This window comes from Capricornis sumatraensis, chromosome 6 (assembly GCF_032405125.1).
Source record: "Capricornis sumatraensis isolate serow.1 chromosome 6, serow.2, whole genome shotgun sequence".
Taxonomy (NCBI): Eukaryota; Metazoa; Chordata; class Mammalia; order Artiodactyla; family Bovidae; genus Capricornis; species Capricornis sumatraensis.
Window position 1 is genome coordinate 113,152,715 of NC_091074.1, and position 25,613 is coordinate 113,178,327.

Sequence of the window (25,613 nt, forward strand, 5' to 3'; positions counted from 1 at the left end):
ACTATGTCTAATATCCTGCCCTGCCCCGCCTCCCCTTTCTCTTGGGAGCTGGTAGAGCTGGTCAAGATCAACTGGCTCTCCTGCTTCTGTTGACTCTGCAATGCCTTGCTCCAGACTTTTTGAGGGGACTCAGTCCATTTCCTTCAGCTGTCTGGAGAGTTCTATCAATGAAGGAGCTAGTATGAGAGAAAGAGTCTGGTATTTGCAGAGAAATAGACCTATGTTGGAATCCAAGTCTTCCGCCTAGTAGCTGATACCTGTGGCCATTCACTCCCCCCCCTCTAAGTATCACTTGCCTCATCTCCTACAAGGCTATGGATTTTCCAGGCAGGGGTACTGGAGTGGGTTGCCATTTCCTTCTCCAGGGGATCTTCCTGACCCAGGAATCGAACCCGGGTCTCCTGCACTGCAGGCAGATGCTTTCGCCTCTGAGCCACCAGGGAAGCCCCCATATATGTGCCTATTTCATAGAGTTATGAGAAGATGGGATAAAATGAGAAGGTGTACTTAAAGCTACTAGCATGTGCCTGGCTCATAGTAGGTACTTAATATGGTACCTAATGATAACAGAAACAACAGTAATGACACTGGCCAAGTAGATAGTAGATTAGAAAATTTGTATTCAGAAGGCACGGGAGAGTCAGGGAGTTACAGCATAGCTATGATTGTGATATAATGATAATAAAGGAGATTTGTTAACCTAAGTCTGTTAAGTTTCAAATTGGAGGGTGACTACGTTTTTTTGAGGGGCTGAAAAAAGACACCTTAAAAGAGGTAGCACCTGAGATGAGCCTGAAGAGTTGGGTGGGATTCTAAAAAGTGGTTGGAGGCAATTGAGTAGGTGGGTTGAATTTGCTCCTCACTCAGCCGCCTTTCTTGATTAGGTGTCTAGAAAGCGGGAGCAGCATGAGAAAAGGCAAAGGAATGTGTGGGTGAGGAGGAGATGAAGGAAGATGACAGCAGCAGCAGCAGCAGCTTCCCTTCGTGACTCCCTAATGTGGGCCAAAGCGCGATCACACGTACGGAATACTGACATCCTGGTTCCACGGGGCTGTGTACGATGTGTGCAGGAGTGGAAAGAAGACGGCACGTGGAGTTGACAGAACCAGTAAGGAGAGCAGTAATGGTCAACATGGAGGGCTGGTACTGAGCTGGATGAGCACTGCTGTATCTTTTTAAGGCCAGATGCCTAACTGCTCAGTGTCATCTATGCGGATTAGGCAAGACATAGGCTGCTGTGTTTGGTCCTTTGGTCTGCAAATTCCTGGCACACTTATGGTGCCTGCTATTAAAGAAATAAAAAAAAAAAGAAAAGAAAAGAAAAAAAAAGATGAAAACAATGGTCTTGAAGCCTTTTTTTCTTTTTTTTTGAGGGGGTAAGTGTTAATATGTCAGGATTTTATCACTGATGGAAGATAAAAATTAGTTCTTGTTTCAGCCTCTTCATTATTAGATGTTGCCAGTATAGGGTGTATTTCCAAGTTTCGGCATTATAGGTTTTTATTTGGAGCATTGCCCTGAGGTACCACTGCATCCAGTGGGTGGGGAAACCACAGCGTGGTCATGGCAGCCACGTCCCAGGAGATTTTGGTTTATAATCGTATATTCTGCCTCAGCAGAGCTGTTTGATAGCTAACCTTTTGGAAGCAGCATGTAATAAACCAACGGTTATTTTTAGGCACTTCATCACAGGACAAAGACCACTGCTTAGATGAAGGAGTCAACAATCTTTGAATTTTTTCCGGGTCACAGCTGGAGAATAAACAGTTTCATTTCTAGATAAAGATAAAACTTCCAACTGGCTAGAATAATATTTCAGAATACTTATGACTTCACTCTTAGTAACTCACAGAATATATTTATCTTGTTGACTTAGGCATTTACGTCAAATAGCCTGGGCTTGAGAGAACAAGGAAGATTCTTGATGGTTTAAAAATCCAGATGAATTTCTTTCCACATCATTTTGGCAACACCTGAGGCAGATCACATTTTTCTTCCTGCTTACAGGAAAGAGAATTTTATTGTGCACAGCCAGTTAAGCATGGAGCTTCTTACATGGGCGTTCTTAAAGGTTCTAGAAATTCCTCACCCCTTGTCCTTCCCAACATCCATAAATTCCTTCTTGGACTGTGTCAGGAAGGGAGAGGAGCCAAGAAACAGCCTGAAGTGTGGATTTTTCTCCAAGGACATCTGATCCTTCCACTTGAGGGAGTCCAGTACAACCTGTGTCTTAAAGGAATTGAGCAGACACTGCCTGCCAAACCAAAAGCCTTCCAAGCCCTAGGTGTAGGAGTTCCAGCACTGAGAAGCACTTATCCATTTGGGTAGTACGGTGGCACGTAGCTGGCACCCAGTTAGGATGCTTGTGGGGCTAGCAATCATTTCACAGCCCTGGGAATTAAATTGCTTTTAAAATCATTCATTCTTGCATTCAACAGAGAGGAGTTAAATGATGATTAAGACCAGGCTATGGGACAGCTCAAGAGGTAGTCAGGTGTTTCAGAGGCCAGTGATGGATAGTTCTTGTTCTCAGAGAGCTCACAGCTCAGGAAAGGAAACAGACAGGTAAACAGATGCTTACAGGGAAGAATGATAGGTGCTAAAACTGACAAATCTCCAAGGAGAGTGTGCAGTTTTCGAGAGTATCTGCTCTAGAATCAGCCAAATACCATGGATTCTGGTCCTGCCACTGGCTATTAATTTGAATCTAATGGAATTGTCAGTTTCAAGGTCAAATATGGTTGGATAGGGGTGACCGCATATGACTCCATCTAGTGGCTTTGACCTTAGATGTGTAATACTGCCTCTGTGAGCCTCAACCTGGGGCTTCCCAAGTGGCACGGTGGTAGAGAATGCCACTGGAAGAGAGGCAAGAGACACAGTTCCATCCTTGGGTCAGGAAGTAGGAAACGGCCAACCACTCCAGTATTCTTGGCTGGAGAATTCCATAGACAGAGGAGCCTGGTAGGATGCCAGTCCATGGGATGGCAAAGAGTTGGATATGACGGAACACACAGACACACACACACACACACACACACAAGCCTCAACTTTCTTGTCTATAAGATGGCAATACTCATAAGAACCCCACAATAAAGTTCTTTCAACTGAAAGTGAGAAAAAAGTGAGACCAAATGGGATAACACATGGAAATATTTAGGACAGTGGGTGAGAGGAAGAAGGTCTTAGTTGCTGGTGTGTTGTTATTGTGTGGTGACTTGCGTCTTTTGGTTGGAGAAGGCAGTTTGTGGAAGGCTAGTCTCTGAAGGATGAGGGATTCCTGAGAGAATTTTGGGGAGCCACCTCATGCCCACTGTTTGCTTTTTCCATGGCAATGCATAATTTGTAATATTTCGGGTTGCCAAATAACAGAGACACGCTGAAATCCTTAGGAGAAGAGGAGGCTGGCTCTATCGTCCTGGTTTTCCTCCTCACCTACGTATTCTCATTCAGTAGCAAGAAAAGCAAGCCCATGACCCCAGGGTGGGGCTCTTTTCTGGCAGGTCTTGGCCAAGAGGCAGTGCTGCTGCTGGGATGGCTGTCCATGCTGCTCAGCCAGGGCTTTCTCCACAACAGACTGCCTGTGGTTTAGTTTTTCAAGACACTGCTTCTGACGGGAAACGTTTGGCTCAGATTTTCAGTACTTTCCATAGACACAAACAGACATTGGATTAGAGAATCTAAATCAGACTTCAGAAGGCTTAGAGGCAACTGAGAAAATCACTGCGTCCTTGGTGGCAAATCTGAGGCACCTACGCACATCCTTAGCACGTACGTGGCAGACATTGCTAATCAATGCCTGCACAATTCCTTGGCGCTCCACTTCACGGTTATGACTAGACACTTCAGGCAGCCAAAAGGAGTTGAGTAAAAGTAACACATGTCATGAAAGAGAATGCCTGGACCTAAACACCCAAAGAGGATCACTGGCTATTCAGTTCAGTTCAGTTCAGTTCAGTTCAGTTCAGTTCAGTTCAGTTCAGTTCAGTGGTGCAGTGGTTAAAGCGTCTGCCTGCAATGTGGGAGACCTGGGTTCGATCCTTGGGTCAGGAAGATCCCCTGGAGAAGGACATGGCAACCCACTCCAGTATTCTTGCCTGGAGAATCCCATGGACAGAGGAGCTTGGAGGGCTACAGTCCAGGGGCCGCAAAGAGTCGGACATGACTGAGCGACTTCACTTTCACTTTCAGTCCCTCAGCTGTGTCCGACTCTTTGCGACCCCATGAATCGCAGCACGCCAGGCCTCCCTGTCCATCACCAACTCCCGGAGTTCATTCAGACTCATGTCCATCGAGTCGGTATGCCATACAGACATCTCATCCTCTGTCGTCCCCTTCTCCTCCTGCCCCCAATCCCTCCCAGCATCAGAGTCTTTTCCAGTGAGTCAACTCTTTGCATGAGGTGGCCAAAGTACTAGATTTTCACTGGCTATTAGTGTAAGACAAACATTAAATCCCAGATATCCTACCTATTTTGTCAATGAATTTGATTAAGGTTTACCTATTTGCTGAGACCCTTGGGAGGGGGTCAACAAAGACTTCTAGTAATTCTTAGTCTGAGGTCACTGTAATGGTCCCCAGAAAGAAAGATCTGCAATGGGATCTTAGAGTGCATCTGTGTTGAGATGTTTAGATTTCTTGGTCCTATAGGATTTCTTCAGTTGCCATCCATCCATTCATCCATCCAATTATATATCTTTTTAGCATGCCTTTATTAAGTACCTACCATATGCCAAGCCCTGAGTTAAGCACAAGGAATACACAAGTGAAGAAGATAAGCATGTTCTCTATTGTCAAAAAGCTTATAGTTTCCTCTGGAAAGGTCATGAAATAGAATCAACTTTATTTTTTATGCATTTACAATGATTATTTATTGATAGCCACATTTCATTGGAAGACTTGACTTTAAATCCTTGTACTGTGGATTGCATATATGTGATATTCTTAAGTGTCCCAGCACACTCTAAGCCAGTAGCACGGGAAGAAATGTTAAGCCTCTTTCAGGAGCTACCTGCGGTTTACTTACAATATGCTTCCTGATGTGTTGTTGGGTCTTCTATGTTTCCAGAAATCTCAGAAATCAGAACATACACAAGGTTCAGTAGCAGTGATAGTATGAATGAAGGCATTGGGAGAAGAGGTGTCACTCTGAGCTTGGAAGTTCACAGAGGACTTCCTGGAGGAGGAAGTGCTTAGGATCCCCAAATACCAATTGAAGAGGCCTTGTAAGATCAAGACAAGGTTGAAATGATGACAATGATAATAAAATGTAATAAACTATCATTCACTGAGTGCTTAATTGCCAGAGCTTGTGCCAAGCATTTTAAATCTCCAGTTTAAATTCCTACAAAGTGATATGAGGTGGTATCTTTATTCTCACTTTGCAGATGAGGAAACTGAGTCAGAGGACAATTAAGTGGCTATGCCAGTTCAGATATTCATTAAGTAGTGGAGTCAGGACTTGAACATGGATCCATCCAAGTCCAAAGTAAGTGCTCTGAGCCACCGTCTTATAAAGTCTTTTGTGCTGGGCCAAGGAAAGGAGTTATAATTCAAGACCAAACCCAAGCTCTGTCTATATAACTTCCAAACACCTGGCTTAAGGGGGGAATACTATCAGTATCCTGGGATTGGGGCCTTAAGATGCCACATAACCTGCCAGTTCTGTAGAAACAAAGCATGCTGACAGACACGTTGGAGACGCTGTCAAGCTCAGTTATCACCAAGGAAGGATTTCAGATGCCTTGAAGTCTCCTCAGTAGCCCTGTTCCCATCTGAGCAGGTACATTTCTCTATCCTTCAACATCCAGCTCCCAAAAAATCATCTATTATTAGAAGCTTTCTCAGGTAACTTTTTTTTCCCTCTTCTGAATTCTCTGAGTATTGATCTGATATTATTTCCACCACATGTCATTCCAGAAATGATTTGGGTAGCTTTATCATATATGTGTATCTTCCTCTTTTAGAGCAATAAGCAAATTCTCTCTTGTACTTACATTCAACTAAGCAGTTCATCTCCATACAGCTAGACTGTATGTATCCTGCAAGCCCCATGAGGGGGGGAACCATATCTGTGTCATTCATCTCTTAATACCCAACACCAAGTACTGTGTTCTGAATGTCAGAAATGCACAGTATAATTATATTTGAATAACATGTAGCTAAATATATCTCTTGATTTGAGCTTACATACAGTTAGCTGATGCTTATTTTCGTGGAATTAATGAACAAATAATCTTTGTTTCGTAATGGCCTTAATGTAATTGGCTCTCCTGTGATCTCTTTTAAGGCACGACGTATGGAGGAATTCATCATAGCTCCACTCCTGGATAGTTTATTTTGCTCATCTGGCTATTCACTGAGTTTGCATCAGTTCTATGTGCCAGATGCCATAAGCACAAGTGTTACAAAAAAATATTCGAGACAGGCCTCTTTCCATGAGATTCTAATCAATACCTTAAGAGTTCTGGAGGCCCCAGTACTGCCTGCTTTCTGTCTGATGGAAGTATACTCAGCTGGACCTTTGGCAGGAGGTGGACTTCACCAGGCCTGTAAGACAGTGTAAAACTCTGATTTCAATGCAAAGGCAGCATCCTGGGTTACTAGGAATCCTTCCAGTTTCATTGTAGCGTTATTTGTTAGATTTAGGTCACACTCTCTCTCCTTTTGTAGTTTGAATTTTCATTATTTATTTTTAAGCTCCTGGATATCGGAGGCTCTCCTGGGGCCACAGAGTAGCACATGCTGTCGACTGAAAAGCTACACAATGAACTGCGGGCCATGCTTCTGCCAATCGCTGTGGGCAAGTCACAGCCCCTCTCGGGGCTGCAGACTCTCCTGGGAAACGAGGAGTCGTGTCTGGTTTCAATTCTAGAGTCTCTTTTGTTCTAGCGCCGTGTGGTCCACTGCTGATTCGGCAATATTTCTGCTGAACCTAATTTTGGATTTCATGTTTTTAGACCCAAGTCACACGGCCAATACCTCCCACCCCCCACCCCTGCCCAATCCTGAGTGTTTCTTTCTTTAGAGTTTGGCCTAAGCACTGGAAGTGCTTCGTGGCTTCCTCCCTCCCTCCCATCCCTTGAACATACGTTTCATTACCAACCAAGTTAAGCCCACAAATCTTAATCCATAAAGTAGTTCCACCCAGACACAATAATGAGATTCATACTTGTGGTTTAGTATACCTAAGAAAAGCTCAGATGAAATATGACTAGATCCATTGATACATTCAGACCACAAACTGCCCTGGTATGGTCTGGTTTCAATTTTTGAAATAAAAATTCTGCAGAGCACTTGCTTTCTCTGTCCTATTTCTTTGCCTAGACAGAAAAAAAAAAAAAAAAAAAGTGGGTCTGACCACGTGGTAACAATATAGGTTCCTATAAAATTCTGGAAAACTCTTTCAAAAATAGATTTGAATTCATTTCCCAGTGGAACAATGACCTCCTCTGTTTCGGCTTTCATCCAGAATTTTAAGAAATCTCGTTTACTCTTGCACAAGTATTGGAAAGTGGGTTCCTGAACTCTTGAGCAGAGTACAAAAATAAAGAGATTTATCTAGGAAGGGCAGGTTATATATGGACTCATAACTCAACCCTAAAAAGAGAGACTTTTCTAAAAAGAGCTGCATAACATGGTGGCCTTTGTCATCTTGTTATCAGCCACCCAAGGCCAGAGATGGAGCCTTGAGAGGGGATATGGAAACTCTTAAGGGGAATTATGTTGGGAGAGAGAAGGAAATTGTCTTCTCAGTTAGGAAGACCTGAAATCAAATTGTTTACCTGCTGGGAGCCCTTGACAAAGTCCTATAACTTTTCTGAATTGTGGCTTCTTCAGTGTAACATAAAGATTTTTCCAGGATTTTTGGAGACAGAGGTGATAAGGGGTTATAAATGCCAGGTGTATTAATAATGTATTAATAATAAGTGCTACCCAGAGGTTAGTATTTATTCTCCTTGTCTCTCCTTTTCCTTCTTGTCCTCCCCTATTAGGAAGCTCTACAACCCTGAACATATTTAAAAATAATAATAATAATAATATTGTAGAGGTCACTCAAGCATTGGTTAAGAGGCTGAATCTGGTTTGAGATGACAAGTTTGAGTTTATGTGTCAATTTCAATCAGCTGATAATGGATGCCTGGAGCCTCTTTGCGGAGAAGGCGATGGCACCTCACTCCAGTACTCTTGCCTGGAAAATCCCATGGACAGAGGAGCCTGGTAGTCTTCTGTCCATGGGGTCGCGAAGACTCGGACACGACTGAGCGACTTAGCTTTCACTTTTCACTTTCATGCATTGGAGAAGGAAATGGCAACCCACTCCAGTGTTCTTGCCTGGAGAATCCCAGGGACGGGGAAGCCTGGTGGGCTGCCATCTATGGGGTCACACAGAGTCAGACACTACTGAAGTGACTTAGCAGCAGCAGGAGCCTCTTTGAGAAAGATTCTATGGCCGTGTTTGAACTCAAGGGAAAAAGGCATTGTGATGGATTAGCAATGTCTGCCATGGGTCTACAAGTGGGGGCTGGTGTTAGTATGTGTGCAAATATTTGGCATAGCAAGACTACCTAGCTTTGGCAATCTTTTCCAACTCTATGTGCTGATATTTATGACCAAGTTTAACCTAATATGCTTAGGTTGCTTAGGTGAAGTCGCTCAGTCGTGTCCCACTCTTTGCGACCCCGTGGACTGTAACCTACTAGGCTTCTCCATCCATGGGATTCTGGAGCAGATTGCCATTTCCTTCTCCAGGGGATCTTCCCGACCCAGGGATCGAACCTGGGTCTCCCGCATTGGAGGCAGATGCTTTAACCTCTGAGCCACAGGGATGCAGCTTGACTGATGCCTGTGTCAGAGGGAGCCAGATGGAGTCACTGACCACTGACGATTACAAAAGCCTATATGAATCAACTTCAATAATGTTTGATACATTTTGATGAAAGTTGACTCCTGAAATGGAAATATGTCTCTAAGACTAGAAGCAGGAAACTAGACTCTCAGAGAAATACTCAAACTACTGTAGTAATTAATGAATATGAGCCCAGGTAAGGCAGACATACCTTCATTGTCTACTTTTTCTTTCTCTAAAAAGGGGTGATTTAAATGCTGAAATAATAACTAAGACTGATTGAACACATTTGAGCCAGGAATTGCATAAGGTGTCTTATGTGGATTATCTTATTGAATCTTCTCCAAGACCTTTGAGGTGACTGACTTTATTTTCCTCAGTTTATAGATGAGGAAACAGGCTCGCACAGCTCAAGGTCACAAAGCAAAAAAGGGGAAACAGGAGTTTAATTCGGGTAGACTGCTTCAAGTCAGAGACTCCATTCCTAACCATTGGCTCTGCAGCTTCCCTTTAATGATGTCCAGGAGTGGTTTGCATGACTGAATTAAAAGGACTAATTGCAAAAGGACTCAGTGATAAAGGTCCAGAATCATTACTGGCAATGAAAGACCTTTATGACTTACACAGAGAACAGGAGAAGCTTCACATAGCCTGAAAAATAGAGATTATTTCCAACCCATGCCTTGAGTTTAATCTAGCTGGGTAACTTTAAGCAGCCTTTTCTAGAGTGTTATTTACAACATGTTGACAGTTATTAACACAAAGAGAAGAGATTCCTAATTCAACCTACTTGGAAAATGTTATTTTAAACCAAACAAATTAGCCCCGGCTTCTTTAATTCAGGATCTTCTAGGGTCTTTCATATGTTTGTGTTTATCTGAAATCTCTAAGAAAGGGAACGTCCATAGTGTTTCCCAAACTTACTTGATTATTCTGTTTGAATTATTATTATGTTTGATGGCACAGAGTGGGGAAAGTACAGATTTGGAAGCAATCCTAAACCTTCTCCTCTTTCATTTCCTTGCATGTTAGGTGAGAGCAATGACATACCCAATGATGGCTGGTCCATGATAAGTGTGTAGCTCCAGGATGGAGCCTCTCTAGCAACTGAACATTTGTCCTGTGCCAGGAACATTAGTGAGGCCATTTAACTTTGACACCAACCTTATGACTTAGGAAGCACTGTTTGTATTTTACTGTTAAGAGAATTGAAGGCTTAAGGACTTCCCTGGTGACCCAGTGGTTACGAACTGGCTTTCCAATGCAGGGTATGCACGTTTGATCCCTGGTCAGAGAACTAAGATTCCACACGCTGTAGAGCACCTAAGCCCGTGCCCCACATAAAGAGCCCACACGCTCTGGAGCCTGCATATCACAACTAGAGAGAAGCCCGCATGTGACAGTGAAGCCATGAATGAATAATAAATCAACTTTAAAAAACAAGAGAGAGAACTGAAGATTTGAGAAGGTTAAATAAGTTGCCTGCTCAGTAATCAGTTGACTCGGAATAAAGAGCTGAGCCTTACAATTCCAAAGCCTAGTCTTTTTCTGGCATTGCTAAGTTATCTTTCTCAGCAAGATCCATTGTTCAGTTTAATGATTTAGCATTCACGCAATAAATATCAGCAGGGTCTCCACCATCGTTGATATAAACAGAGTCACTGAAATTCTAAAACGGGACCGTTTGGGAAGGTGATACTGGGGGTGTGGGGCACACGTCACTCTTCTACAGTTTTGAACTGGAAGGGGAGGCACAAAGCCAAATGCGCTGTAGTATCTATATCTCAGGCCAGTCTCTAAAGTCCCTGGAAACAGCCTATTCTCCATGTGTCTGGCCTGGAGAGAAAGTGAGTAAGTGCGAGGGAGATAAAGTGAGAAGTAGCAGACAGGGGAGCTTAAAAATCTCTCCTGGATGGAAGCTTGGGCCTCATGCTATGTGCTTTCCAAAAAAAAAAGTATGACTTCTAAGATATTAGTTAAAACACGAGAGCATTTTAGAGGGTCTAGAGATTACAGGTCTCATTTTTGAAAGAATGGACTTATATGAACAAATGACTGACAGATAAATAAGGAAACAGAGGGGGTAGGGGAGGGAACCTTTCCATACAGGATCATTTAGTTCAGCATATACTTTGGCCACTTGATGTGAAGAGCCAGCTCATTGGAAAAAGATCCTGATGCTGGGAGAGACTGAGGGAAGAAGGAGAAGGGGGCGACAGAGGATGAGATGGTGGGATGGCATCACCAACTCAATGGACATGAGTTTGAACAAACTCCAGGCAATAGTGAAGGACAGGGAAGCTTGGTGTGCTGCAGTCCATGGGGTCGCAAAGAGTCGGAGACAACTTAGCAGCTGAGCAACAACAGTAGCCAAAAGGTTAAGAAATTTAGCCTGAGAGACATAAAAGTCAGAGGTAGTCAGGAGCAAATCAAGGCTGGATCATACAAATGAATAACTTTTCTACCATTTTTCTAAGTGTCCTTTAGGTACAGAATTTGGCTTCAAGTTCTTAGAGGAAGACTTACTAGATGAACCTTTATTTCTGCTTCAATTTCTTCATTCGTATAAATATAATATATCCAATTTTCAGCATTGTAGTGATTGGAAATTACATGTATAAATTTAACACACTGACTAGTCAATAAGCTTTTTCTTAAGTAAATATGTTTGAGTAGACAGTAAATGTGTTTGGCTTTGCAGCCAGATGGTCTGGCACAACCATTCAACTCTACAATAGTAAAGAAGCCCCAATCATGACATAAACGAGTGAGCATGGATGTGTTCGAGTAAAACTTTATTTACAAAGTAGGCTGTCACCCCAGTTTCCTGGTGCTGTCGAAGCTCCCCTAGACAGCATCTAGTTTCCTGATGCTTACTGGAATATAGCAATTAGTTAATAAATTATAAACCTTATTATAAAAGCAAATACAGATTGAAATGGGCAAGAAGGAAACTAACATTTTGTTGAAAGCCTGTATGTTCAATGACTTCAGCTGTGTCCCATTCTCTGTGACCCAATGGACTGTAACCTAACCTGCCAGGCTCCTCTGTCCATGGGATTTTCTCAGCAAGAATACTGGAGTGGTTGCCATGCCCGCTACAGGGATCTTCCCGACCTAGGGATCGAACCTGCATCTCCTGCATTAGCAGGCGGATTCTTTACCACTGAGCCACTGGGGAAGCCTGCTGCAGCTGCTGCTTAGTTGCCAGTCGTGTCCGACTCTGTGCGACCCCATGGACTGCAGCCCTCCAGGCTCCTCCGTCCATGGGACTCTCCAGGCAAGAGTACTTGAGTGGGTTGCCATTTCCTTGGCAGATTCTTTACCATTGAGCCACTGGGGAAGACAACTATATACTTATTTTGTTCCAAGCCTTATCCTAACTGCTTTTTAAAAACATACAGTCATTTATCTTGTCATTTGTCATGACAACCTGGTGAGACAGGTATTAATAGACCTATTTAGAAATTAAATCTAGACTCAGGGAGGTTCAGCGGCTGACAGAAGAGGCAAAGGCACTTTTGGACCCTGATTTGCAACTCTAAAATATGTGTTTCCAACCATTTCTGGGTAACGCACCAAGAAACGGCCTGCAGTTCATATAAGGTGAAAATGAAATTAGCACTTCTAGATAAGGGGAGCAGACACTGTCAGCTTCCATTTCCCAGAGCTTCGACAGCAAGCTGGTGGCTGTCCGTGTGTAAGCGCAGAAATATTTGACCTGTCTTTCTTTCAGAGCGTCTGGCTGGACCTCAAGTTTCATAACCCCCCTCCCCACCCGCCTTGGAGAATGCTTAAGCCAAGGTGTATTGTTTGCAAATGCTTATTAGATGCTAGACAGATGTTGGCAAGTTTTATTTGGCCTGAGATGGAGTTCCAGAGTCTGCTGAAGCCTGTCTGTGCTCACTGACCATCTTAGCCAAAAAGAGCTGCTAATTAGAGTGACGCCCTGCTTGTCTCTACCTCTGGAGCTCGGTTTTCCCACTCCGAACTTGCCCGTTTCAGCCTGAGTTTGGTTTTTTACTATAGATCTAGAGAGCAAATTTACAGTCCTTTTAAAATCTATGAAGCCTGGTACGCCAATGCAGTGTTTACCAGACTATGTTCCAAGACATTCTTAGGTAGCTGGGCTAAGGTTTAAGGGCTCGGTAAGGGTTAAGAGTATGGCTTTGGCATCAGAAAGCTCCAGGTCTGAGAGTGGGAAAGGGTGTTTGTGTTCATATAAGTCTGAAGGTACCGGGTTAAATGAAGCTGAACATTAACTGCTACAAAATGCCTCACCTCATGCACTCTTCTACCTCAAATCTCCCGCTGGCTTCCTATCACAATGAATAAAATCCTAACTCTTCACCACTGCCGACAGAGCTCATTTCCTCATTGCATTCAGATCTCTGCTCAAAGATCATTTCCATGTCTTATGCTAGTTAAAAGAACAAGCCCCCTCACCACCAGCTGTTGTCTGATCCCTTGCCTTGTTTTAGATTTCTTAGCAAGTATCTTGGAGAAGGCAATGGCAACCCACTCCAGTACTCTTGCTTGGAAAAATCCCATGGACAGAGGAGCCTGGAGGGCTCCAAGAGTCAGCCTCTAAGAGTCAGACACGACTGAATGTCTTCACTTTCACTTTTCACTTTCATGCATTGGAGAAGGAAATGGCAACCCACTCCAGTGCTCTTGCCTGGAGAATCCCAGGGATGGGGGAGCCTGGTGGGCTGCCATCTATGGGGTCGCACAGAGTTGGACACGACTGAAGCAACTTAGCAGCAGCATCAAGTATCTATTGGAGACCATCCTATAAGTTTGATTTCCTTTTTTTCGCCTACCTCTTTCACCAAAAGTTCCACGAATAAAAGGACCTCATATGTCTTGTCTTCTGTTGTATTTCTAGCCCTTGGAATTACGTATTGAATGAACACATGAGCCATGAATTTCCAAGAACAGGACAGTGTCCAGTGTTCTCCACTCTTTCGGCCAGAGACACTTTTTAAACTTATTAAAAAAAATTTTTTTTAATCCTGGAGTATAGATTATTAACAGTGTTGTGATAGTTTCAGTTGGAGAGCAAAGGGACTCAGCCATACCTATACGTGTATCCATTCTCCTCCAAATTCACCTTCCATCCAGGCTACCACGTAATATTGAGCAGAGTTCCCTGTGAGTAGGTCCTTGTTGGTTATCCATCTTAAATGTAGCAGTGCGTACACATCCACCCCAAACTCCCTAACTACCCCTTCCCCGCACCCCCTTCCCCCCCCCCCCCCCCCGGCATAAGTTTGTTCTCTCAGCCTGAGTCTGTACGGAGCACTTTTTTGAGGTGCACCTCATGGGGAGGCTGTCCCACAAGACACGCTTTGGGGAACTGCTTCTCTAGTGCACTCTTATTGCCAAGAACAACTTCGGTGATAGATAACAAGGGCAGCAATAACAATAGGATGTCGATACCGAGTGCATTTCTGGGCTAAGCAATGCAGTCGCACTATATCATTTAATCATTACAATAACTTTATGGAGTAGGTGTTACTAATGTTTTGCCTTTAATAAAGATGAAAAAAATGAGGCTTAGAGCAAATAGCAAACTCTCAGACCTGGAGCTTTCTGATGCCAGAACCACACTCTTAACCCTAACCCAGCCCTTTCCCTGGGCTGTGGATTTCTTCATGCCCTAAGACAGAGAAACTCCTTATCTTCATCCCTTCTCTGCCCTCTCCCCCCTCCCACTAGTTGTAGACAGGTCCTTGCTATAGCTGCCAGATTTTCCGCTGTCTCTAGTGACTCAGCCTCAGATCCCTAGACGGGCCTCCTCTGTCCTTGGTACTGGTTTTTCAAAATCCCAGGCAATGCAAACTTTGATCCTGGGGGCAACCTCTGAAAGCAAGGACATTTCCTGAAGTCTGCATCCCGAGATGGTTTCCTGACTCACGGCTGGGCTGGCTTCCTCCTGTCATGTATTATGACATCACTTTGTGCAGTTGAGAGCCTAGAGGGCTAAGCATGAAAACAAGTTCCAGTTGTAGGCTTTCTGAACACGCTCTGATGAGGAAGGAAAATCCAAATCTGGAACACAATGGATTTTATTCCAGTTGTATTTGATTTTAGAAAAACTAGACAGACAGATCCTTATTCTTAAAACTTTAAAGGAAGAGTTGACCTATGAGCCGACGAGAATTCCATAATGATAAAGTGATGACAGAAACATGCCACAGAATGGGATGACAGCAAAGGGACATTCACTCGTCTAGAGGAGGTGGGTCTTGAGCTGAATTTTGACAAAAGAATGTGAGTAGGTAACAAACAGAGGGAAGGACATTATGGGAAAGAAGGAATGGCATTTGGAAAAACATAAAAAGCACAAAATGCTTGGTGTGGAAAGCATGGATTACAGCTGAAGTTACAAGGTTCATTTGGAGACCTGGGCCAGATCATGGGGAAAACTGATGCCTTCCTAGGGATTCTTTTGTGGCCAAAAGAGAATCATTTGGCAAAAAGCTTTATGCCTGGGAATCTTGATTTCTATAATCCAATGTTGAGGGACAGATTGAAAGGGAAGGCTGGGAAGTAATAGGGAAATGCTGCAGTCATCCATCTGTGAGACATCACAGTCTGAGCTAGCATGATGATGGCGAGGGTGGGAGGCAGTGAACTGATTTACAGGTCAAGGCGGTAGAATCCACAGAATTGGAATATGACGGGATAGTAACAAAAATGTGGAAAAGAGAAGGAGTTAATCCTAGAGTTAAGTTTTCATTATAATATCTGCTAAGAGAGAAACAGGTCAGGGAAGGGGGATGATGGCTGAGTTTCAATTTGGGTCACTTTGAATTGTCTTGGCCTTTAGTAAAATGCATTTTGAAGTCATCCCTTGGAAGATCCTACCCTGGGTTTATATTCAAGAAGACTCATGGCTCTCCTATGACATCTAATGCAACATATCAGGCTCCACCTGGTATTGAATGGATAAGGAGTTTAAATAAGACAAAGTCCATGCTAGTGTTTACCATAAGTACTGACTGCTCATCCATATGACAGCAAGTGGGTTGGATGAACTTACTGATAAGAAGTTGTTAGACATTGGCGACATTGGAGTGATGGAGGCCGTAGCAGGTGAACAGCAGGTAAGGGATTGGCTCCGATTTCTATCTCCTGCTGTTTACATTCTTGTGTAATTCCTTGCTGCGTGAGGGGTGGCTAGAGGCTTCCTTTGAACCAATAGAACATGGCTAAGATGAAGTGATGTTACATCCACCATTAGGCTACTCATGATTGTGATATCTATCTTGTTTGCAAGTTCTCTCTCTCTCTCTCGCTGGCTTTGATGAAGCAGCTATGCTGGAGGCTATGCTGGAGAGGCCCACGTGGCAATAAAGCGAGGGTGGCCTCAGACCAACAGCTAGGAAGGAACTGAATCTAGCCAACAACCACAAAAGTGAGCTTTAGTCATTCCCCAGTTGTCCCTTCAGACGAGACCCCAATCCTGGCCACCCCTGTGACTGCAGCCTCATGAGAGACCATGATGCAGGACGTCCATCTAAGCTGTGCTTGAAATCCTGACCTACAGCAACTTGCAGGGTAATTAATGTGTGTTGTTCTAAACGATCAAATTTTGTGGGAATTTGTTATGTAACGATAGACCGCTAATACAGAGGACTCCTTGGCTCAGCCCATGTGTGCTAATGCTGTTCAGGGAATAAAACCCTGCTGATTTTTCCTTTATAAAGAATGTATTAGCTCTGACACTTTTTATATTGCCCCCTGTCTTCCAAGAGCATGAGTTAGAAGACCTCAGATTCAGTGCTGACCCTGTTGCCAACTGGCATGAGGTCTTAGAAGGGCTTTTTACTTTTCCATGTCTCTGTTTCACCATCTTTAAAATTGGGGAAGATAAATTATGTCAGCAATTTCCAAAACCTTTTGCTTTCCCTTGGCCATGGAACTATTTCATCAAATGACATTTCATGAGGAAGCTAGTGCCCCAAAGAGATGAGTGGAAGGGTTTTAGAATGAAATAATGCCATCTGCAGCAACATGGATGGGCCTAGAGATTGTCTTACTGAGGGAAGGTAAGTCAGACAGAGAAGGAGAAATATCGTATGACATCCTTATATGCAGAATATAAAAAGAAATGATACAAATAAACTTATTTACAAGACAGAAACAGACTCACAGACTTAGGGAAAAACTTATGGTTGCCGGGGAGACGAATTGGGGAAAGAGATAGGGAGTTTGGCATGGACATGTACACACTGCTTGTTTAAAATGGATAACCAACAAAGACCTACTGTGGAGCACAGGGAACTCTATTCAACGTTATGTGACAGCCTGGATGGGAGGGGAGTTCAGAGGAGAATGGATACATGTGTATGTATGGCTGAGTCCCTTTGCTGTTCACCTGAACCTATCACAACACTGTTAATCAGCTACACTCTAATAGAAAATAATTTTTTAAAAAAAGAGTGGATAGGCTTTGGTTGAAATAAGGCTGAGTGCTTGGCCTTTCCACTTCTACCTGGCAGCCCCCAGAACACCTCGGAGGAGCCTCTCAAGTCTATTGTCTGGGACCCTGGCTTGGAGGCTACCAACAAGCCCTTTTAGTTTCAACATTCTATGGGCTGAAGGGAAATTCTTTTTACCCCTACTCCCCGCCCCCACCTATCAATTGGAACATCCTTCTGTGACATCTCTGCATAGAGCTACCTCTGTGCATCCACCCCAGGACCCAGGGCATAAGGACCTCAGAGAGCAGACCACTTCCTTGGGGGCAGCACTGCAGGCATCCCTGCCCACTGCGAGCCACCTCCCCCGCAGGTGCATTTCTCCTGCTCCATCAGAGCTCGTCAGGTATGTGCTCCCCACAGCTGCCTCTTCCCTGGGTGGACAGTCATGGCGTCCCCGGCCGGAGGTCCTCACAAGCTTTATTGCTATTGTTGTTGCTGTTGTTGGTTGGTTGGTTTCTTGGCGCCAGCCTACCCTGGACGCAGTATTCCTGAGGGTCTCTGGCCCTCTTCCTGAGGGTCTCTGCTGAAGGTCTCTGGCTGGCAGGGAGTCCAGTGTTGCTCTAAGGTCTCTTGTGCTGGCTGTTGTGTGTCACTTTCTGCAGCAAGGTTATGCATATGCTTATTGCACGGCATGCTTAGCAGAGTTCCCCAGGGCACTGCTATTAGCCAGGCTTTCACTATGTGGCATCCATAGGCATAGAGCTAATCCAAAATATACTTGCACTTGCACTCAGTATTCAGTCTACTTTGAACCAAAATATACTGACTTGCAGTCAGTGTTCCATCTCTTTTTTTTTCTTGTGTGTGTCCATGCTCAGTCATGACTGACTCTTTGCAACCCCATGGACTGTAGCCTGCCATGCTTCTCCATCCATGGGATTTCCTGGGCAAGAATAATGGAGAGGGTTGCCATTTCCTCCTCCAGGGGATCTTCCTAATCCAGGGATCAAACCCACATCTCCTGCACTGGCCAGCATGAGAAGCCTCATTTTTTCCTGCCTACCACCAAGTGCGGTTTTATCCTGAACACATCCCTGGGAGATTAAATTTAAGCTATCTGATATATCTCTTTATATAAAGCCTACCATTGGAAAGTCTTGCATTCATATTAAGCATTACTCTCTATATTGAATACTCTTTAAAAATGTGACTGTTACTCTAGCAAGTATCCTGTTACCTCTAACCTCTTTTCTCATTTGGAAAATGGAAATAATACCTGAATGTCCAATGACACAGTGAGAGAAGCACAGTCTTGGGAGTTCCTGGAGAAGAATCCCAATGCCACCACTTTCTACTTTGTGCAGGTGATAACCTTTTGTGGCCTCAGTTTGCTTAACTGTGAAATAATATTTGGTTGCTGGGAAGATCTGAGAGTGACACACAGAAAACTTATTTTATACCTTTGTAAATGTATGAGAATTCTGCTTTATTGAAACTGTGTCTGGTGTGTGAAAATGCTTCTGTCACCGTAGGACCCAGTTTGGAAGCCAAGCGGTGTTGCACTCTTTGTTCATTTCCATTAGGACAGCAGAGTTTCTTCAGCAATACTTTACTGAGGGCCTGCCACTTGCCAGCAGGTGGCTAAGCTCTGGGGAGAATGAGCTTCCAGCAGACAGGGTTCCTGCCTCTCTGATGACTTTGTCCTCAAAGCTGTGCAGTCAGGTGGTGGGGGGAGGAGATCATCAGGGCAGTTATGATGCACAGAGGTGTGTGGGGAAAGTGCAGAGCTCTGTGGGAACTGTCAGAGGGGTGTGAGCCCGCCAGCAGGGTGAGCATTTGCTCACCTGCGCATGTCCCTGCGTCATGTCTTAGACTGGCATCAGGGGTGAGGCCTGGATCAGGCTTCACCCTCCTGCATTTTCCAGCCTGGTAGGGGCAACATGCATGTGCACGCTTACTAAGTCACTCCAGTTGTGTCTGACTCTTTCAGACCTGGTGGACTGTAGCCCGCCAGACTCTATCCATGGGATTCTCCAGGCCAGAAATACTGGAGTGGGTTGCCATGCCCTCCTCCAGGGGAGCTTTCCAACCCATGGATCAAACCCATGTCTCCTGAGGCTCCTGCATTGACAGGTGTATTCTTTACCACTGAGCCACCAGGAAAGCCCCACGCCACTAGTAATAGGCCCTAATAAATGACTGTAGACTACAGGGAAGGTGGTGGTGGTGTAGTTGTTCCGTCGTATCTGACTCTTGTGATCCCATGCACTGTAGCTCACCAGGCTCCCCTGTCCATGGGATTCTCCAGGCAAGAATACTGGAGTGGGTTGCCATTTCCTTCTCCAGGGGATCTTCCTGACTCAGGGATCAAGCCCAAGTCTCTTGTTTTCTGCATTGGTAGGCTGGTTCTTTACCACTAGCGCCACCTGGGAAGCCCCTAGGGGAAACATATTATGCTAGAAATCACACAATACTTATTTCATTAGTTTCTGCAGGGAGTGGGCCCTGAAGGAATGAGCTGAAGAGAGCAGCCGCAGTCACCTGCTGAAGAGAACACTAAGGTCTGAAAGACACATCTCTGACTCTTTCTGGGCCCTGCTCTCTGTCCAGCCTTGTCTGCTGTCAGAGATGAATAGAATTTCAGTGTGGAGTGTGAAGGTTATAACCATGTGCTCAGGACTTGGAACTGCCTTTGAGTTCTGACTCTGGCAATCACTATCTGCGTGGCCTTGGGGAAGCCACTTAAACTTTTCCAGCCTCGCGTCCCCTAGGTTTGAACTGAGAGGCATTTCTACTTGCTGGAAGCAACTGTTGCGGATTAAATGGCACAATGCCTGTAGAGTCCTCAGTAAATATTAGTTATTACCATTGTCAGTGCCTCCTAGAAGAACTTTTTGGACACGTTCGTGTAGAAGTTAGTAGTTGCCAACTCACCTTCTCCAGGGTAACAGTTGGTCAACGGTTAATTCTGAAACAAGCCGTCTACTTTCAGAGCTTATGAAATATTTCTGGCTCTTGACAGAGGGGAGGTTAAAGGACCATCCAGAGCTATTCTAGTTACCATGGCTGCATAATTAAGGGCCTGTGAATTTCAGGATATTTAAAAAATCTGAAACAACTTGGCATGAAATGATTTTTTTTTTCATTTTCACTCACAAATAGACTAAAAATACACATGAAAGGGATTTTCCATTCCCGATCTGCTTTCAGTGTGGGCATCTGACTTTTCTTCCATGATGGAGGGTCAAAGGGAGTGATGAGGTGTTGAACTTACGTTGCTGCTAAAGTTAAGGAGATAGCAGATAAATGAGACAACAGAGCAGGGAACACAAAAAGGATTTCTAGGCTTCAGGGCATAACTAAAATAAGCAGTCTGGTCACCAGGGTGAGAATCAGGCAGGCCTGTAGGTGTGTACAGTCCCTTTTGATAGTAAGGCCACCGCTCTTTGTTTTGAATGGAATTATTGCCTAGAGTTTACAAGAGTTTAGAGGGGCTTTCCTTCTTGGAAAGGAACCTTCACCTAACGTTTCCCACATGTCAAAGGTGTGTATACTAGCCTGGGATTAGATTCAAGGGGATTCCCTGTGATTTTCTCAAAGTGAGATGTGATTGAACCACGCTGTTTTTTAGTCACTAAGTTGCGTTCCACTCTTTTTTTGACCCCATGGACTACAGCCTGCCAGGCTCCTCTGTCCATGGGATTTCTTAGACAAGAAAACTGAAGTGGGTTGCCATTTCCTTTTCCAGGGGATCTTCCCGACCCAGGGATCAAACCTCCGTCTCCTGCATTGCAGGTGGATGCCTTACCACTGAGCCACCAGGGAAGCCTGGAGGGCTTTCAGAGAGGTTCTAAAAGTCAGGAAGAAATAGAGAAGGCTTGGTGCAGCCACGGAGAACCTGAGGACATAGACCAACATAGGTAGCAATGGAAACACCCACGGAAGAGGGGTCGGGGAGGGGCACACCTGAGGGGTTATGGTTCAGGAGAGCATCACACACACTGATCTTCAGGATGAAGGCTTGGAGCAGCTGCTCCACGTGAGACAGCAGGGAGTCTGAGCTGAATCATAACCCAGGGGAATGTGTGGCTCAGAGCTTACAACTATTTCCTGATCTCCTGGGATTCACTGCCCCGAGGCTGGCCATACTGACTTCACTTCATCTTACAATAAGCCCTTTTAAAAACAGATGCTCTCAAATACCTGGCTCTCGGAGAGGATGCAGGCACAGGTATAGCCCTGCTTCCCCAGTCAGAGCTCCCACCTGTCCAACAAGGCAAAGGGCATGCCTGCTTCTCTAGGATGAAACTCAGCAATAACGACCTGACCTCTGCCTCTAGGGTCATCCTTCTCTCTCCCAGGCATGAAATTTGAACGTTTCTGTCTCCAGGCAGAGCATTTCAACACCGGGAGCTGACCTTTTCTGAGCACCATGAAAAATGATATACGCAGGGCTATTCTGCAAAATCAATAGACACCAGAGCCGGCTGAGGGCTTCTCTGCCACCTTGGCCAACCACTAAAAGACATCCTTCAGGGTTTCATGGAAGTCTGCCCAGCCTGACTGCTGGAGGTGATACTGCCTAGTGGAAAGAATAGTAGGGTTGTTGGTCCAAAAGTTTGGGTTCAAAGCCAGCTCTGCCCTCACTTATGGAAACCCTCAGATGCATCATTTCAACCTCCTTGGGTCTCAACTTCTCTAGCCATGAAATGGGGCCAGTAATTCACAATGTGCAGTGTTGGAGTGAGAAATTGATGAGAAACCAAAGGCAAACCCTCCTATTACATATGTGATACGTAGTTCCGCATTAACTCTTTTGAGTGTGTGTGTGTGTTATCATCACAGAGGGCTTGTATACGGAGTTAACTTAAATGTCTGTACCCTACTCTGCATTCCAAACCACCGTGACTTCAGCGTGACTCGTGTACCAAGCCAGCTGGATACTTTTTCCTCTAAGAAAGCATGGCTGCTTGTAGAAATCCAGGGGAAGGTGAGAATAGGTGTTCGCAGTCCATTGTGAGCATTAGAAGGGGTAGGATTAAGGGGGATGTGTTTTTCATTCTGTCAGCTTGAATTCCCTTTCCAAATTCCATTCTGGTTATATGATCAGGCTACCGCTGTATTTATGGGTGGCCACAGTCTGGCTAGAGGGGCAGATTTAGTCAGAAAGAAATATTTTTTTTTCCTTCTAAAGGCAGTTCAAGAAGCAGCAGCATTCAGCAGGAATGTGGCAGAACGGGTCCTGGTTTGAGGGTCGCGGGGACCTGGGTCTGAAACAAGGCTCCATCCCTCTGAGCTCTGTTACTCATCCTCTCTGCTTTTCAAGCTTTGTCCAGTAGGTATGGTCCCTTTCTGACATGCGGATATTCAGTGAGATGAGGTATACAAAGATTTAGAGAGTGGGCTTTCCTTGTGTTTTGGCTATTGCTGTCATGTCTGTTAATTAAAAACTTGTACTTTACTAAACATTTAACACGCTCCCCCTGCCCCCACCCCCCGCCCCCGCCCTGGCATATATGTCTATCTACAGTGTGACCTCGGAAACTTCTTTGGAATTCCACTGGATCTCGAGGGGCACAAATCTTGTCAACGTGCAAAACTGCAGCCTGAACACACAGTACCCAGCTTCCTAATTTTAAACTGTACTCTGTGTGTTCAAGATTTTGTGGAAATGTCCCAGAGGCCAAGGGCCCTGGGGTGAGTTTTGGAACCGCCAGCTCTGCTGCAATCAAATCGGCCCACATTTACCTGCCGTATAGCAGGGTTTTGCCTGAGTCATTTCCATTTCAGTTGATGAATATTTCCACTGCCTTTTGAAAACCACTGTCTCAGAACATTAATCTTGGCCAAGTCCTTGCAAACTGATAAACAGGAAAACCTCCATTTATTGAGCTCTTACTACATGCCAGGTGCTGTGCCAAGTTTGATATATATTATCTCACCGAGGGTCAGAAGAGCCCTGTGAGATACAGATGGTCCTCCTCTCTATGGATGATAAAGCCAGTGTTTGGAAGGCTGGTTTTCCTTTGGGTGAGGGAGGGAGTTGGTGAAAGGAGAAGGGGAGCTAGGTTTTTTAAAACATAGAAAAAAGAAATGTTAACACCTGAAGAGCTTGGCAACATACTTCTCAATCCTTATCCAGTTCACACTGCTTGTGCAAATCAGAGAATAGGCATATTCGTTTTCTTCCCCCAAACGCCATCACCTCCCAGCGACACACAGTTTCAACACAACACTCACTTCTGTCTGCTGCAAAGGGCTGGATGCCCACAATGCCAGCAGACTTCCCATAGGTTTCAACAGCACCCAGCAAAGCTTTCCCCCACTCCTGAGTTAGCCTCGCCACATCTCAGGACAAGGCAGGAAGCCGGCTGGGGGAGGCAGCAGGTTTTATTTCTAAAGCACAGATGGGAAAACACCATCAAAAGGGGGAAAGTTCACAAAAACATGAAAAAGAGGCATTCATTCTTCAAGGGAGGCTCCCTGTCCTGCTCTCCCTCTGGACGGAACACATTCCAAGGACTCCCTCGTGGCAGCATGGCACTTTATAACCGACAGCTTCAGAATCCGCAAAGGCCCAGATTTGAAACCTGTGCCTTCTGGCATCAATGCTCGACATTTCACATCCAACCCAGACTGCTCCCTTTTTTCCCAAGCTGTGCCAACATAACCTCCAGCTTGTAAAATACAGCCAAGAGTCTGACCTGCCAGCTAGAGAGGTGCCTTCAGACCTGGTGGGACAGAAAGTCAGGGAGTAGGAGTCGGGATGGGGTGAAGAACGCACGAGAAACAATCCAAGACGGACTTAGTGCCCCTCTCTACCCCCAGTGTGGTAGCAGTCTGGGGCAATGACAGTGATTACCCAGACTTCCAGTTCTGGCACCCTTGCTCCTCCAATCTCTTTATATTTCATTTCCTCACAATGACAACAGAAGGTATTGTCCCCATTTTAAAGAAGTGAAAACTGAGGCTCGGAGAGGTTACATATTTTTACCAGGGTCCTGTGTGTGGTGTGGTGGTTATCGGGATACTAAAGGGATCCTTGGCTTCAAAATCCAAGTTCCTAATCCCCTTACAACACTGCTGGGACCAAGAAACCCCCCTGTGTTCTTTCCAGGCTGCCAGGGGAGCTGTGCTTCCCATGCCCAGGGGCAGCTGTTTCTCAGGGCTTTCTGCAATGAGAGGTGAGAAGGGAGAGGTGATTTTAGAAAGATATGGGATGCTGCTGACTCTGAGCACCTCAACTATACCCAGGTGCCCAGCCCAGGGATCAAAGAGTCAGGAGGCATCCTTGGGGAGTCCCCCTGCCCCCGCCCTTCAGAACAGAAGCCCGTGTCTACCACTCCCGTCGTGCAGTCTGCACTTGTCCACCAGACCCTAGGAGTTACCTTCTCTGTTCACCCAGCCTGCATCCCTTGCCAAGTCTGACCACAGGGTGGATGGCGTAGGGACAAACGGATGGTACACAACTCTGCAAACTGTAAAGTAAGGGTTGCTGAGATGTAAAATCTTATTGTTCTTCTACCATCCTCTATGAATCTCCTCCTAACCTACCCCATGGAAACGCCACGAGGAAACTCCACTGTAAAACTCTGCTACCTTAACCCTTAAACAGAAATATTCACAGGTGAGTCAGCCAGGTGGCAAGTTAAGAGTGAATTCTTACTCTCCCTCCGAAGAATGGCAGCGATAACAACTTCCTAAAAAGTTCCCTGCACGTGGAACTCTTCATAGAACTGAAACAAGCAGACAGAAATCTCCAAGACTGGAAGGGGGCAAGTAGAAAACACGTCAAGGTGCTTCCGATCATAGCAAATACTTTCTGCCAGCAACCAAAAGAAAGCCAAAGTTTTATCATTTAGGAAACCACAACCCACTTGGTACCGGAAACGCAAGCAGTCTCTCATAGTGATCTTTGGCAATGGGGTGAAACAGACTTACCTTTCTGGAGGTGGGAAAGCCCTAGATTCTTGAGTGAACCAGCTCCATGGAACAAGTACCTGGATGTGAGCAGCGGGGCTCCCTGTGCGCGGCCCCCCAGTGTCAGCGCGAGCCCCGCTGTCTTTGTGCAGAGGACCGGCGGCGCGGAGTGTATGCCTGCGCGCGGGCGAGCTTGTGACAGTAGGCAGACTGTGGCCGGTGTAGCCAGCTTTGGCTGGCTTATATAGCGAGCTCCTTCCTCTGAAATGGGACGCCTCGCCTCCAGACATCCTTTCCCACTTTTTCAGTTGGTGAGTTAAAGGAACAGCCCTCCCAGCGGAACAGCGTTAGCTCATGGAAGACGCACTCCCTCCCTGCTCTCGGTCAGGGAAAGAAGCTATTTGCATACAATT

At 45.2% G+C, this 25,613-nt stretch overlaps 1 protein-coding gene across 4 annotated transcripts in view; it reads right to left on the reverse strand.

The window, feature by feature from the left end:
- TNC (tenascin C) overlaps positions 1 to 25,438 on the reverse strand; it is a 101,307-nt gene extending 75,869 nt beyond the window's left edge. For all 4 annotated transcript variants that reach the window (XM_068974350.1, XM_068974351.1, XM_068974349.1 and 1 more), the window contains exon 1: positions 25,222 to 25,438. The gene's annotated coding sequence lies outside the window, so the exon portion shown is untranslated. The remainder of the gene's footprint in view (positions 1 to 25,221) is intronic.
- Positions 25,439 to 25,613: the final 175 nt, after the last annotated feature.